This window comes from Arachis hypogaea, chromosome 13 (genome assembly GCF_003086295.3).
Source record: "Arachis hypogaea cultivar Tifrunner chromosome 13, arahy.Tifrunner.gnm2.J5K5, whole genome shotgun sequence".
NCBI lineage: Eukaryota > Viridiplantae > Streptophyta > Magnoliopsida > Fabales > Fabaceae > Arachis > Arachis hypogaea.
In genome coordinates, this window is record NC_092048.1 from 73,457,314 (window position 1) to 73,473,218 (window position 15,905).

Sequence of the window (15,905 nt, forward strand, 5' to 3'; positions counted from 1 at the left end):
AAGGAATTGATGGTTAACTAAGTTAGAGAAGACTAAATTACTAACGAATTAGGATTTAGTCAACTATAATTTGCCATGAATTGGATCTTGTATGATTAAAATAGTTGGTAAGAAATATAAAATCCGGAAAATAAACATTTTTGAAACCTTAACTATTTTCTCGCATAACCTTCACTCCAAGTTTACTGTTTACCTTCAATTCTCTGAATTTACTGTTTAGTGCAATTAAACTCTCAAAACACCATTTTCTATTTATCTGACTAAGTGAATCACTCAACCATTGATACTTGGTCCATCAATCCTCGTAGGATCGACCCTCACTCACTTAAGATATTACTTGGTACGACCTGGTGTACTTGTTGGTTAGTTTGTGGACTTTGAATTATGCATCAAGAAACCTCGAAATCATCACGAAAAAGGCATCTTAAAGAGGTGTATCAAGTCAGAAAAGATGACAGAGCTCTCGACTTGCCAACCATCTCGTTTACTAAAGAAGATGCTCAAAGGGTAACACCTGGCCATGATGACCTAGTAGTGATAATAATGATCCTCGCTAACACAAACCTCCATAGAACCCTAGTGGATCAAGGCAGTTCGACAGATATATTGTTTAAACTTGCCTTTGACAAACTCAGACTAGAAGAGATGGATCTAAAGGCATACCCAGATAACCTCTTCGGTCTAGGGGGACATGCCGATCCGGCCTCTTGGGTTTATCTCTCTATACACTACTTTTGAAAAGGGCACGAAGTCAAAGACCTTAAACATTGTGGTCGCCCACTTCGGAATATAATGTCCTAATAGGTCAGACAACCTTGAACCGACTTGTAGCAATTGTCTCTACACCCCATCTGTGCATGAAGTTCCCCACTGCGGAAGGAATTGCCACCATAAAGGGGGATAAAAAAATTAGCACGCAACTGTTACAATGAAAGCCTTAATTTAAAAGGCAGTCCGGTGGGAAAGGAAGTCAACACTATCGACCTCAAAGGTGTTCAAACCCGGGAAGAACTGCGCCCCCAACCTGGAGGGAAAGTGGAAGAAGTGTAGATTGGAGATCACCCTGAAAAGGCTACAAATATAGGGGCTAACCTGGAAGGAGGTCTAAAATAATAGCTTGTTGACCTCCTAAGAAGAAATTCCGACCTCTTTGCTTGGAAGGCCTCCGACATGCCTGGTATAGATCCCGACCTGATGTCTCATAAGCTTGTTGTTTACCCGGGTTCCAGACCTATTCAACAAAAGTGACAAAAACTCGGGTTTGAAAGGGCACAAGTCGTAGAAGAGCAAGTGCAAGCCTTATTGGAAGTAAGATTCATAAGAGAGGTAACGTATCTATTGTGGCTGGCTAATGTGGTCTGGTGAAGAAGCAGAATAGAAAGTGGAAGATGTGTGTAGACTGCACAGACCTCAACAAAGCTTGCCCAAAGGATCTATAACCTCTCCTGAGCATTGATGCTCTAGTCGACTTAGTGACGTGGGGGAATCGTCGGTTCAGAATTTTCATAAAATAATTCCGTTGAAGTATAGATCCAAACCAACAGACAACCCTCAATCAAAGTTTAATTTGTTTGTCACAAGTAAAAACCAATAAAAACCGAGAGTATTTAAATCTCGGGTCGTTTCTCAAAGAAATTGTAGGGAAGTGTGCATATTATTGGTTATGAGATATTTTTGGGGGTTTTAGAGTATGATGAACAAGGAATGTAATTGTGCAAGAAAGTAAAGATCAAACAAAGAAATCAAATGCTAAAAGGCACTCATGGCAAGGATTAAGAGTTAATATTTTCTATCTAGATCGTTGACCACAACATGGTAATTACAAAGGGTTAATTCCACTTAGTTGTCCTCTAACGTCGGATGGTAAAGTCAAGTGGACATAATTGATCCTAAAACCAACTAACAACCCTAAATTACCAATCACATTGGACATCAATGACATCAAGGCACCTTAGTCCTCAATCTCAAGCCAAGAGTGCTAAAATCTACCTAAAACTAAACCAAGTATTTTATCAAACACTTGCGGTGCATAAACATAAAGCATGGTAAAATAACAAGAATAAATAAAATTGCAAGATAACAATAACAACAATTAAAGAAAGCAACAATGATCATGAAAATATAAATTGCATTAAAGAGAATCAAATTAACAAAAGTTCATAAGCTAAAAGTGACATAAAAGGGAAATTAACAATGTAAACTAAGAGAATCAAGACAATTAAACAAGGAGAAGCAAATAAAACTATATCAAAACAAGAATTAAAGGCTAAATCTAAGAGAGGTTGACCTAAATCTACCCTAATTCTAGAGAGAAGAGAGAGCTTCTCTCTCTAGAATATAACCTAAATCATGTTGCTAAATTAAACCTAATTGCTCTCCCCTTGTTCCTCCTTGAGAATGGCATGAAATACTTCAGAAATGAGTTGGATTTGGGCTTGAGAGGGTCCAAAAATCACCAGCCACATTTTCTTTAATTGAGTCACATGCCTCATGTCACGGGTACGTGCAAGGTTATGCATACGTGCAACATGGAAAAATCTCAGGTCATGCGTATGCGCAAGGTCATGCGTATGCACAACCGAGCATATTTCCAAAACTTTATTTTTTCACGAATTCTCCACTTTTACATGCTTTTTCTTCATTTCTTCAATCCAATATTTGCCTTCTAAGCCTGAAATAACTAAACAAACATATCAAGGCATCGAATGGAATTAAAGTGAATTAAATTTAGCAAATTAAAAGCCTAAAAAGCATGTTTACACTCTTAAGCACAAATTAGGAAGAATTTACAAAACCATGCTATTTTAATGAATAAATGTAGAAAAAGTTGATAAAATCAACCAAATTCAATATAAGATAAACCATAAAATTGTGATTTATCAATCTTCTCACAGTTAAACATTAGCATGTCCTCATGCTAAACCCAAGAAAGATACAAGAAAGAGGTATTGGTGCGAGGAATTTAACTTTGCACAACTGAGCCAGCAAGTGCACTGGGTCGTCCAAGTAATACCTGAGGTGAGTCAGGGTCGATCCCATGAGGATTGTCGGCTTGGATCAAACAATGGTTATTTTTTAAATCTTAGTTAGGCGGATAAAAAAGTTGTTTAGTTGTTTAAGCGCATAAAAGTAAAATAAGGATAACGTTACTCAGTGGTTGTGAATTCAATGATAGGAAGATGGTTAAGGCTTCGAAGATGCTTTGATCTTCTGGATCAATACTTTCTTACTGTCTACTCCAATTGTGAATGATTTCTTCTATACCAGGCTATATATGATCAACTCTGATTTAAGCGGCCGCCAATCTTCCTCTGGGCTGAACACTAGGTTTAGTGCGCATCCAGTCTGAATGAGGGTGAAGCTCCTGCAGTTCATTTCTTTGGTGATCCTACTCAAAATGCCACAGACAAGGTCGAATCTTCTTGATCAGAGAATGCTGCACCTTGGTTCTAGCCTTTACCACAAAGGCCCTAATCTCCCCATACCTCGGCTGAACTGATGTCTCAAAAAGTCCCCAACAAAGTCATGGATTAGCCGTCTAAGAGATGTATAATCAAGCTAGTGGTTCATTGATATCCAATGAAAGACGCTCGCTGAACCCATGTAGAATATAGATAACTTTTAACGGTTCAACTCATTCATAAGGTTGAAGAACGAAGATACATCTTAGGAGAGAATCAAACACAAATTAAAATAGAACAGTAGTACTTTTATTAATCCATAAAACTCAGCAAAGCTCCTAACCTTAACCTAGGAGGTTCAGTGGCTCATATTGTACATAGAACAATGTGAAAACGTGTAAAGTAGTGGAAGAAGATCCTAAACAAGGGTGATCTTCTCCTATATATACTAATCAAATGACTAAGGATTACAGAAATATGACAAAATAGTCTATTAGTGCGAAAATCTACTTCTGGGGCCCACTTGGTGAGTGTTTGGGCTGAGCAAAGGAGTAAGCCACATGCTAGGACTTGCTAGGGGGTCTTGAATGCTAGCTAGGGCTCCCCTTTTGGGCATTAGATGCTGGTCACCTCCTTGTGGGCGTTGGACGCCAGAATAGGATTGGTGGCTGGCGTTGAACGCCAATTTTGGGCCTTCAATTCTGAAGCAAAGTATGGACTATTACATATTTCTAGAAAGCCTTGGATGTTATCTTTCCAAAGCCGTTAAGAGCGCGCCATTTGGACTTGTGTAGCTCCAGAAAAGCTCATTCGAGTGCACAGAGTTCAAATCCTGATAGTATCTGCAGTGCTTTCTCTGCCTCTGAATCAGACTTTTGCTCCACCTCTTCAATTTCATCCAGAAAATACCTAAAATTGCATAAAAACACACAAACTCAAAGTAGAATCCAAAAATGTAAATTTTGCACTAAAACCTATGAAAACTTGATAAAAACTTAGATAAAACATAACAAAAACTATATGAAAATGATGTCAAAAAGTGTATAAAATATCCGCTTATCACAATACTAAACTTAAACTGTTACTTGTCCCCAAGAAACTAAAAATAAAGTAGGATAAAATAAAGAATAAGACACAATAAATCTTAGAGTTTTCAATGAAGCTCAGTTTTAATTAGATGAGCGGGACTTAGTAGCTTTTTGCTTCTGAATAGTTTTGGCATGTCGCTATCCATTGAAGCTCAGAAGTGTTGGCCTCTTTAGGAACTCAGAATCCAGATGATATTATTGACTCTCTTAGTTTAGTTCTTTTTTATTCTTGAACACAGCTTTTGGAGTCATGGACGTGGCCCTAAGCACTTTGTTTCTAATATTACCACTGGATACATAAATGCCATAGACACTTAACTGGGTGAACCCTTTCGGATTGTGACTCAGCTTTGCTAGAATCCTCAGATAGAGGTGTCCAGAGTTCTTAAACACACTCTTTTTGCTTTGGATCACGACTTTAACTGCTCAGTCTCAAGATTTTTACTTGATACCTTCACACCACAAGCATATAGTTAGGGACACTGTTCCTTTGGAATGCTTAGGCCAAGATTTTGTTTCTTTTAGGCCCTCCTAACCATTGATGCTCAAAGCCTTGGATCCTTTTTCCCTTGCCTTTTGGTTTAAAGGGTTATTGGTTTTTTGCTCTTATCTTTGGTTTAAAGAGCTATTAATTTTTTCTATTGGTTTTTTCTTTTTTTTTATATTTATATTTTTTTGCATGCAATTGTTTTTTCTTTTTATTGCATCTTGCTTTTTGCTGCTTTTTCTTGCTTCAAGAATCAATTTATTTTGATTTTTCAAATTACCAATAGTACTTCTCCTTTTTCATCATTCTTTCAAGAGCCAACTTTCTTAATTCCAATTTCAAATATGCACTGTTTGTTCATACATTCAGAAAACAAAAGCAATGCCACCACATCAACATAATTGACTATTCTTATTATATAACTCGAAAATTCATGCATCTCTAATTCTTCTAAAAAAATCACTATTTTATTCAAGTTTGATGATGATAAGAGGAATATTTTATAATTGATTGACGGAAATAAAAACTGAATTATTATTAATGCTTATGCAGTTTCTTTAAATTAAAAGACAGAAAAATATTTTTGGTAAAGTTTGAAAATTTTTGGAATTAAAGGACAGAAAACAGGTAGGACTCAAACAAAGAATAAAGATTAAACAAAGAAAAGAAGAATATTTTTTTGAAAAAGTTTTTATTTTTTTTCGAAAAATAGGAAGAAGAAAACAAAAATTAAAAGACTCAAATAAAATAAAAATTACCCGATCTAAGGAGCAAGACAATCTGTCAGTTTGTCCAAACTCGAACAATCTCCGGCAACGGCACCCAAAACTTGGTGCACGAATCCCCACACTTTCGTACAACTGTACCAGCAAGTGCACTGGGCCGTCCAAGTAATACCTGAGTGAGTCAGGGTCGATCCCACAAGGATTGTTGGCTTGAAGCAAGCTATGGTTATCTTGTAGGTCTTAGTCAGGCAAAATCTGAAGGTTGTTGGATTGATGTAAGGGCAATTCATGAAAGGAATATATTGTATATATTAAAATCAGTAATAGGAATAAGGTAAAGGATTGGAGTTGCTTTGCCTTTCTGAATTAACTCCGGTATTACTGTCTTCTCTGCTTGTGAATGATCTCTTCTATAGCAGGCTGTATGTGATCAACACCATGGGCCGTGGTCATTGATCTCCTCTGCTACAGATTGAACGCCATTGGCTGTGATCATCCAATCTGATGAAGGGTGAAGCTCTAGCAGTTCATTCTCTTGGCGATCCTACTCAAAATGCCACAGACAAGGTCGAATCTTCCGGATCAGATAATGCTGCTTTTTTGGAATCTTGCCTATACCACGGAGACCCTAATCTCCCCAGAAATCGGCTGAACTGGTGTCTTGAGAAGTCCCCAACGAAGTCGTGGATTAACCATCTGAGAGATGTATAAACATAGCTGTTGGTCCGTGCTTTCCAGTCACGTATTCACACGAATCCAAGTAGACGTGGGTGTTTGTCTGGAACGTTCGTCTTAGTATGATGAAAAGAGCTGATTGTCACTGATCATCCTATTCACCATGTTGAAGATTGAGTATACATCTTAGAAATAAATCAAACACGGATCGAAGAAGAAATAGTAATACTTTTATTAATTCATAGGACTCAGCAGGGCTCCTCCCCTCAACCTAGGAGGTTTAGAAACTCATACTGAAAGAAAATACAAAGTGATGAACATGTATGATGGTCAAAAAGTCTCTATGAGATCTGTAAAATACACTTTAAATACTAAACAGATAACTAGTAAGGGTAAAACAGTCTATCTAGTACTTTTTCTTGCTTCAAGAATCAATTTTATTGATTTTTCAAATCATCAATAATTCTTTTCCTTTTTTATTATTCTTTTAAGAGCCAACATTCTAAAATTTTGACTTCAAATATGCACTGTTCATTCATACATTCAGAAAATAAAAGCAATGCCACCACATCAACATAATTAAACTATTCTTATTTTAAACTTGAAATTCATGCATCTCTCAATTCTTTTCAAATAAAATTTACTTTTAAGCAATGTGAGAGATATATGGAACATTTTATAACTTTAAGACATCAATGTAAATGATCATGCAACTAGAACAGGAAAAAAAACAAAACATAACAGAAAACAGATAGATCAGAGATTATGGTTGCCAGGCCAGAATGGCTCTGTTCAGAATTCTCTATCTGTTGCTGAGAAGATGATGGAAAAGGCTTGCTATTGCTAAACCTATTTCTTCCACCATTATTATTGAAGCCTTGTTGAGGCTTCTGTTGGTCCTTCCATGAGAAATTTGGATGATTTCTCCATGAAGGATTATAGGTGTTTCCATAGGGTTCTCCCATGTGATTCACCTCTGCCATTACAGAGTTCTCAGGATCATAAGCTTCTTCTTCAGAAGATGCTTCTTTAGTACTGTTGGATGCAGCTTGTAATCCATTCAGACTCTGAGAAATCATATTGACTTACTGAGTCAATATTTTGTTCTGAACCAATATGGCATTCAGAGTATCAATTTCAAGAACTTCCTTCTTCTGAGGCGTCCCATTGTTAACAGGTTCCTCTCAGAGGTGTACATCAACTGGTTATTTGCAACCATTTCAATGAGTTCCTGAGCTTCTACAGGGGTTTTCAGATGAAGAGATCCTCCTGCAGAATGGTCCAATGACATTTTTGACAACTCAGATAGACCATCATAGAATATACATATGATGCTCCATTCTGGAAGCATGTCAGTAGGACACCTTTTGATCAGTTGCTTATATCTTTCCCAAGCTTCATAGAGGGATTCTCCTTCCTTCTGTCTGAAGGTTTGGATTTCCACTCTAAGCTTGCTCATCTTTTGAGGTAGAAAGAAATTGGCAAGGCCAGTACTAACCAGCTTATCCCAAGAGTTCAGGCTATCCTTAGGTTGTGAATCCAACCATGTTCTAGCTCGGTCTCTTACAGCAAAAAGGAAAAGCATAAGCCTGTAGACCTCGGGATCAACTCCATTGGTCTTAATAGTGTCACAGATTTGCAAGAATTCAGCTAAAAACTGATGAGGATCTTCCATTGGAAGTCCATGAAACTTGCGATTCTGCTGCATTAGAGAAACTAATTGAGGCTTAAGCTCAAAGTTGTTTGCTCCAATTGTAGGAAGTGAGATGCTTCTTTCATAGAAGTTAGAAGAGGGTGCAATAAAGTCACCAAGCATCTTCCTTGCATCTCCACCGTTGTTATTAGGTTTGGCCATGTCTCCCTCTTTTTCGAAAATTTCTGTCAGGTCCTCTCCAGAGGGTTGTGCTTTAGCTTCTCTTAGTTTCCTCTTAAGAGTCTTTTCAGGTTCAAGATCAGCTTTAATAAGAATGTCTTTATCCCTGTTCCTGCTCATATGAAAAAGAAGAGAACAAAGAAAATATGGAATCCTCTATGTCATAGTATAGAGATTCCTTTATGTGAGTAGAAGAAGAGAAGAATAGAAGAAGGAAAAGAGAAAAATTCGAATTTAAATTAAAATAAAAGGAAAAATATTTTTTTATTTTAATTATTAGTTAGAATTCAAAAATTAAAAAGAGAAATAAAATTAAAATTAAAACTTGAAACAATTGGTTAATTAAAAAGAATTTTTTTAAAAAAAGGTGAGGAATTTTCAAAAATTACAGAGAGAAAATTAGTTAGGTAGTTTTGAAAAAGATAAGAAATAGCAAAATAAACAAAAAGTCAAGTGGTTAATTGAAAAAGATTTGAAAATCAATTTTGAAAAGATAAAAAGTTAGAAAAGATTTTGAAATTGATTTTTAAAAGATGTGATTTGAAATTTATTTTTGAAAGAGATTTGAAAAACAAATTTAAAAAGATTTGATTTTGAAAATTGAAGTTGATTACTTGACTAATGATTTGCGGATAATTTATACGCTTTTTGGCATTGTTTTTAGTATGTTTTTAGTATATTTTAGTTAGTTTTTATTATGTTTTTACTAGTTTTTATTCAAAAATCACATTTCTGGACTTTACTATGAGTTTGTGTGTTTTTTTGTGATTTCAGGTATTTTCTGGCTGAAATTGAGGGACCTGAGCAAAAATCTGATTCAGAGGCTGAAGAAGGACTGCAGATGCTGTTGGATTCTGACCCTTCTGCACTCGAAATGGATTTTCTCAAGCTACAGAAGCCTAATTGGTGCACTCTTAATTGCGTTGGAAAGTAGACATCCTGGGCTTTCCAGCAATATATAATAGTCCATACTTTGCCCGACTTTTGATGACGCAAACTGGCGTTTGAACGCCAACTTTCTACCCTATTCTGGCGTTAAACACCAGAACTGGCATAAAAGCTGGAGTTAAACGCCCAAACTGGCACCAAAGCTGGCGTTTAACTCCAAGAAAAGTCTCTACATGTGAAAGCTTCAATGCTCAGCCCAAGCACACACCAAGTGGGCCCCGGAAGTGGATTTCTACACTAACTATTCTAGCTTACTCATTTTCTGTAACCCTAGGTCACTAGTTCATTATAAAAACCACTTTTAGAGATTCATTTTGTACCTCATGATAATTTACATTCGAACTTGTATCTTCTACGGCATGAGTCTCTAAACCCCATGGTTGGGGTGAGGAGCTCTGCTGTGTTTTGATGAATTAATGCAATTACTACTGTTTTCCATTCAATCACGCTTGTTTCTCTTCTAAGATATTCACTCGCACTTCAACTTGATGAATGTGATGATCCGTGACACTCATCACCATTCTCAACCTATGAATGCGTGCCTGACAACCACCTCCGTTCTACCTTAGACTGAGTGCATATCTCTTAGCCTCCTGATTCAGATCAGAGTCTTCGTGGTATAGGCTAGAATTATTGGCAGCCATTCTTCAGATCTGGAAAGTCTAAACCTTGTCTGTGGTATTCCGAGTATGATCTGGGAAGGGATGACTGTGACGAGCTTCAAACTCGCGAGTGCTGGGCGTAGTGACAGACGCAAAAGGATCAATGGATCCTATTCCAACATGAGTGAGAACCGACAGATGATTAGCCGTGTGGTGACAGCGCATTTGGACCATTTTCACTGAGAGGACAGATGGTAGCCATTGACAACGGTGATCCACCAACATACAGCTTGCCATGGAAGGAGCCTTGTGTGCGTGAAGAAAAAGACAGTGAGAAAGCAGAGATTCAGAAGACAAAGCATCTCCAAAACCTCAACCTGTTCTCCATTACTGAATCACAAGTACTCTTTATCTCATGTTGTTTATTTTTCGTAAATACAATCACTCTCATCATTAATCTCCTGACTAAGATTTACAAAATTGCCATAGCTTGCTTCAAGCCGACAATCTCCGTGGGATCGATCCTTACTCACGTAAGGTATTACTTGGACGACCCAGTGCACTTGCTGGTTAGTTGTGCGGAATTGTGAAAAGTGTGAATCACAATTTCGTGCACCAAGTTTTTGGCACCGTTGCCGGGGATTGTTCGAGTTTGGACAACTGACGGTTAATTTTGTTTCTTTGATTAGGAATAATTTATCTTTGTTGGTTTAGAGTCACTAAATTTCAGTCTTTTATTTGAGTTCAGTTTTATATTTTAAGTTTGGTGTCAATTACATGTTTTTATTTTTCTTTCATTTTTTTTCGAATTACATGTTCTTAGTTCTTCATTGATCTTCAAGTTGTTCTTGTTTATTTTTCTTGTTTGATCTTTAGTCTTTCTTGTTTTGTGTCTTTCCTTGTTTTTCTTGTGCATTTTCGAATTATTAGTGTCCAAAATATAAAAATTTTTAAGTTTGGTGTCCTGTGCGTCTTTATTTTCTTAAAAATTTTCAAAATTTGTTCTTGGTGTTCATCTTGATCTTCAAAGTATTCTTGGTGTTCATCTTGACATTCAAAATTTTCCTATTTGTTTTCTTTGTTTTGATCTAAAAAACTTCTAAGTTTGGTGTCTTTTTATTGTTTTTCTCTTTCTTCATTAAATTCAAAATATCTTTTTCCTATATTTTAATTAAATTTTTTATTTTTACTTTAAAAAAAATTCATATTCTTATTTTTTTATTCTATCTTATCTTAGTCTTAAGTTTTAAAATCATATATTTAATTTTAAAACATATCTTTTTCAAAACTCCCTGACCACTTTCTCTCTCTTTAATTTTCGAAAATCATATCCAAGGTTTTTCAAATTTTCTTAATTAATCAATTATTTTAGTTTTCGAAACTTTTATTTTATTTTCTATTTATTTTATTTTATTTTATTCGGTTGCTTCTAAATAAATAAAATAAAAATAAAAATATAATTTATTTGCAATTCATATCAATTCCCTTTTCTCCATCATGGACATAAGTAGAAATGAACAATCCAGAAGGACTCTGGGGTCATATGCTAACCCCATTACAGCTGCATATGGGAGTAGCATCTGTATACCTCCCATCAAAGCAAGCAGTTTTGAGCTAAATCCTCAGCTCATCATCATGGTGCAGCAAAATTTCCAGTATTCCGGTCTTCCACAGGAAGAACCTACTGAGTTTCTGGCACAATTCTTACAAATTGCTGACACAGTATGTGATAAAGAAATAGATCAGGATGTCTATAGATTATTACTATTTCCATTTGCTGTTAAAGATCAAGCTAAGAGGTGGTTAAATAACCAACCCACAGCAAGCATAAAGACATGGAAACAGTTATCAAACAAATTCCTGAATCAATTTTACCCTCCAAGAAGGATGACACAGCTAAGGCTGGACATCCAAGGCTTTAAACAAGCGGATCATGAATCCCTTTACAATGCCTGGGATAGGTACAGAGGGATGCTAAGAAAATGCCCCTCTGAAATGTTTTCAGAGTGGGTACAGTTAGACATCTTTTATTATGGGCTTACAGAAAGAGCTCAAATGTCTCTAGACTACTCAGCTGGTGGATCTGTACACATGAGAAAGCCGATTGAAGAGGCTCAAGAACTCATAGATACGGTTGCTAGAAATTAACATCTGTACTCAAGCAGTGAATCCTCCATAAAAGAAGAGGCTAGGACAGTAACTACTGATCCTAGTCCTCAAGAACAGATTGTTGAACTTAATCAGCAATTACTCTTTATGACAAAACAATTAGCAGAATTTAAAGAGATGCTCCAAGACACTAAAAATGCTAACAAGAATGTGGAAGCACAATTGAATCAGACAAGACAGCAGCTATCTAAACAGATAACAGAAGAATGCCAAGCTGTTCAATTAAGGAGCGGGAAGACATTGAATAATTCAGCTCAAAGTAGCAGAAAGTAAAGAAAAGAACAACTGACAGCAAGAGCCCAGAGAGGAATAATTCTGGCATTCAAATGCCAGAAAAGGGTGAAAGATTTACGTCAAATGCCCAGTAGATGCCCACTTCTGGCGTTCAAACGCCAGAAAAGAGAGAAAAATTGGCGTTAAACGCCCATTCCTTGCCCAGTTCTGGCGTTTAAACGCCAGAAAAGGGTGGGAAGCTGGCGTTAAACGCCCATCCAGCACCCAATTTTGGCGTTCAAATGCCAACAAGGGATCAGACACCTGCAAGTGCTGATAGTAACCCCTCTAAGAAGGCTTCTCCAACCACCTCTGTAGGGAATAAACCTGCAGCAACTAAGGTTGAAGAATATAAAGCCAAGATGCCTTATCCTCAGAAACTCCGCCAAGCGGAGCAGGATAAACAATTTACCCGCTTTGCAGACTATCTCAGGACTCTTGAAATAAAGATCTCGTTTGCAGAGGCACTTGAGCAAATACCCTATTATGCTAAGTTCATGAAATAGATCTTAAGTCATAAGAAGGATTGGAGAGAAACTGAAAAAGTTTTTTTCACTGAAGAATGCAGTGCAGTCATTCTAAAAAGCTTATCAAAGAAGCTTAAAGATCCAGGAAGCTTTATGATACCATGCACATTAGAGGGTGCTTGTGCCAAGACAGCTCTATGTGACCATGGAGCAAGTATCAACCTAATACCTGCATCCACTATCAGAAAGCTTGGCTTGACTGAAGAAGTCAAACCAACCCGGATATGTCTTCAACTTGCTGATGGCTCCATTAAATATCCATCAGGCATAATTGAGGACATGATTGTCAAGGTTGGGCCATTTGCCTTTCCCACTGACTTTGTAGTACTGAAAATGGAGGAACACAAGAGTGCAACTCTCATTCTAGGAAGACCTTTCCTAGCAACTGGACGAACTCTTATTGATGTACAAAAAGGGGAAGTGACTCTGAGAGTCAATGAGGATAAGTTTAAGTTAAATGCTATCAAAGCTATGCAGCATCCAGACACATCAAATGACTGCATGAGCGCTGATATTATTGACTCTTTGGTAGAGGAGATTAATATGACTGGGAGTCTCGAATCAGAGCTAGAGGACATCTTTAAGGATGTTCGGCCTGATCTGGAGGAACCAGAGAGAACGGAAGAACCTCTGAAAACTCCTCAAGAAGAAGATAAGCCTCCTAAACCCGAGCTCAAACCACTACCACCATCTCTGAAATATGCATTTCTGGGAGAAGGTGACACTTTTTCGGTGATCATAAGCTCTGCTTTAAATCCACAGGAAGAGAAAGCACTAATTCAGGTGCTGAGAACACACAAGACAGCTCTTGGGTGGTCCATAAGTGATCTTAAGGGCATTAGCCCAGCAAGATGCATGCACAAGATCCTATTGGAGGATGATGCTAAGCCAGTGGTTCAACCACAGATGCGGCTAAATCCAGCCATGAAGGAGGTGGTGCAGAAAGAGGTCACTAAGTTACTAGAGGCTGGGATTATTTATCCTATTTTTGATAGCCCCTGGGTGAGTCCTGTCCACGTTGTCCCCAAGAAGGGAGGCATGATAGTGGTTCATAATGAAAAGAATGAACTGGTTCCTACAAGAACAGTTACAGGGTGGCGTATGTGTATTTACTACAGAAGGCTCAATACAGCCACCAGAAAGGATCATTTTCCTTTACCATTCATAGACCAGATGCTAGAGAGACTAGCAGGTCACGAATACTACTGCTTTTTGGATGGCTATTCAGGTTACAACCAAATTGCAGTAGATCCTTAAGACCAAGAGAAAACAGCATTCACATGTCTATCTGGAGTATTTGCCTACAAGAGGATACCATTTGGTCTGTGTAATGCACCTGCAACATTTCAGAGGTGCATCCTATCTATTTTCTCTAACATGATAGAGAAATTTCTGGAAGTCTTCATGGATGACTTTTCAGTATTTGGAGACTCATTCAGCTCCTGTCTTGACCATCTAGCACTTGTTCTGAAAAGGTGCCAAGAGACTAACCTAGTTTTAAACTGGGAAAAATGTCACTTTATGGTGACTGAAGGAATTGTCCTTAGGCACAAAATTTTGAACAAGGGAATAGAGGTGAATCAAGCTAAGGTAGAGGTAATTGAAAAACTACCACCACCTGCTAATGTTAAGGCAATCAGAAGCTTTCTGGGGTATGCAGGATTCTACAGGAGGTTTATAAAGAATTTTTTGAAAATCGCAAAATCTCTGAGTAATCTGCTAGCTACTGACACACCATTTGTCTTTGACACAGGGTGTTTGCAGGCCTTTGAGACTCTGAAGGCTAAGTTGGTCACGGCACCTGTCATTTCTGTACCAGACTGGACATTACCATTCAAATTAATGTGTGATGCCAGTGACCATGCTATTGGTGCAGTATTGGGACAGAGGCATGACAAGCTTCTGCATGTTATTTACTATGCTAGCCGTATTTTAAATGATGCGCAAAAAAATTACACAACCATAGAAAAAGAGTTGCTTTCAGTGGTTTATGCCATTGACAAGTTTAGATCCTATTTAGTAGGTTCAAAAGTGATTGTGTATACTGACCATGCTGCTCTTAAATACCTACTCACAAAGCAGGATTCAAAACCCAGGCTCATAAGATGGGTGTTGCTTCTGCAAGAGTTTGATATGGAAATAAGAGACAGAAAAGGGACAGAGAACCAGGTAGCTGTTCACCTATCCCGGATAGAACCAGTAGCAGGGACGTCCCTCCCTCCTACTGAGATATCTGAGACCTTTTTGGATGAGTAACTCTTTGCCATTCAGGAAGTACCATGGTTTGCAGACATTGCAAATTATAAAGCTGTGAGGTTCATACCCAAGGAGTACAGCAGGCAGCAAACGAAAAAACTAATTTCTGATGCAAAGTACTACTTATGGGATGAACCATATCTCTTTAAGAGATGTGCAGACGGGATGATCTGCAGATGCGTGCCCAGAGAAGAGGCACAGAAGATCCTATGGCATTGCCATGGATCACAATATGGAGGACATTTCGGAGGTGAGCGAACAGCCACTAAGGTCCTCCAATGTGGGTTCTACTGGCCTACTCTCCATAGAGATGCCCGAGTTTGTGCGTAACTGTGACAGTTGTCAGAGAGCTAGTAACTTACCTCATGGTTATGCCATGCCTCAACAAGGGATCTTCGAGATTGAGTTATTTGATGTATGGGGTATTGACTTCATGGGTCCTTTCCCACCATCATACTCAAACACTTACATTCTGGTGGCAGTAAACTACGTATCTAAATGGGTAGAAGCAATTGCCACACCCACTAATGATATTAAGACAGTACTGAAGTTCCTCCAAAAATATATCTTCAGCAGATTTGGTGTTCCCAGAGTACTAATCAGTGACGGGGGCACTCATTTCTGCAATAAACAGCTTTACTCTACTATGGTCCGATATGGAATCAGCCACAAAGTAGCAACTCCATATCATCCACAGACAAATGGGCAGGCTAAAGTCTCTAATAGAGAACTAAAAAGAATCCTGGAATGGACTGTAATTGCCCGTAGAAAGGATTGGGTAAAAAGCTTGGATGATGCTCTGTGGGCATACAGAACAGCATTCAAGACTCCTGTAGGAACCTCTCTATACCAGCTTGTGTATGGCAAGGATGTCATCTGCC

At 37.8% G+C, this 15,905-nt stretch overlaps 1 non-coding gene across 1 annotated transcript; it reads left to right on the forward strand.

Moving 5' to 3' along the window:
- The first annotated feature begins 7,721 nt into the window (after positions 1-7,721).
- Positions 7,722-7,829, forward strand: LOC112739586 (small nucleolar RNA R71). Its single transcript, XR_003170516.1, has one exon. It is a non-coding gene; the product is annotated as a small nucleolar RNA R71 (small nucleolar RNA).
- Positions 7,830-15,905: the final 8,076 nt, after the last annotated feature.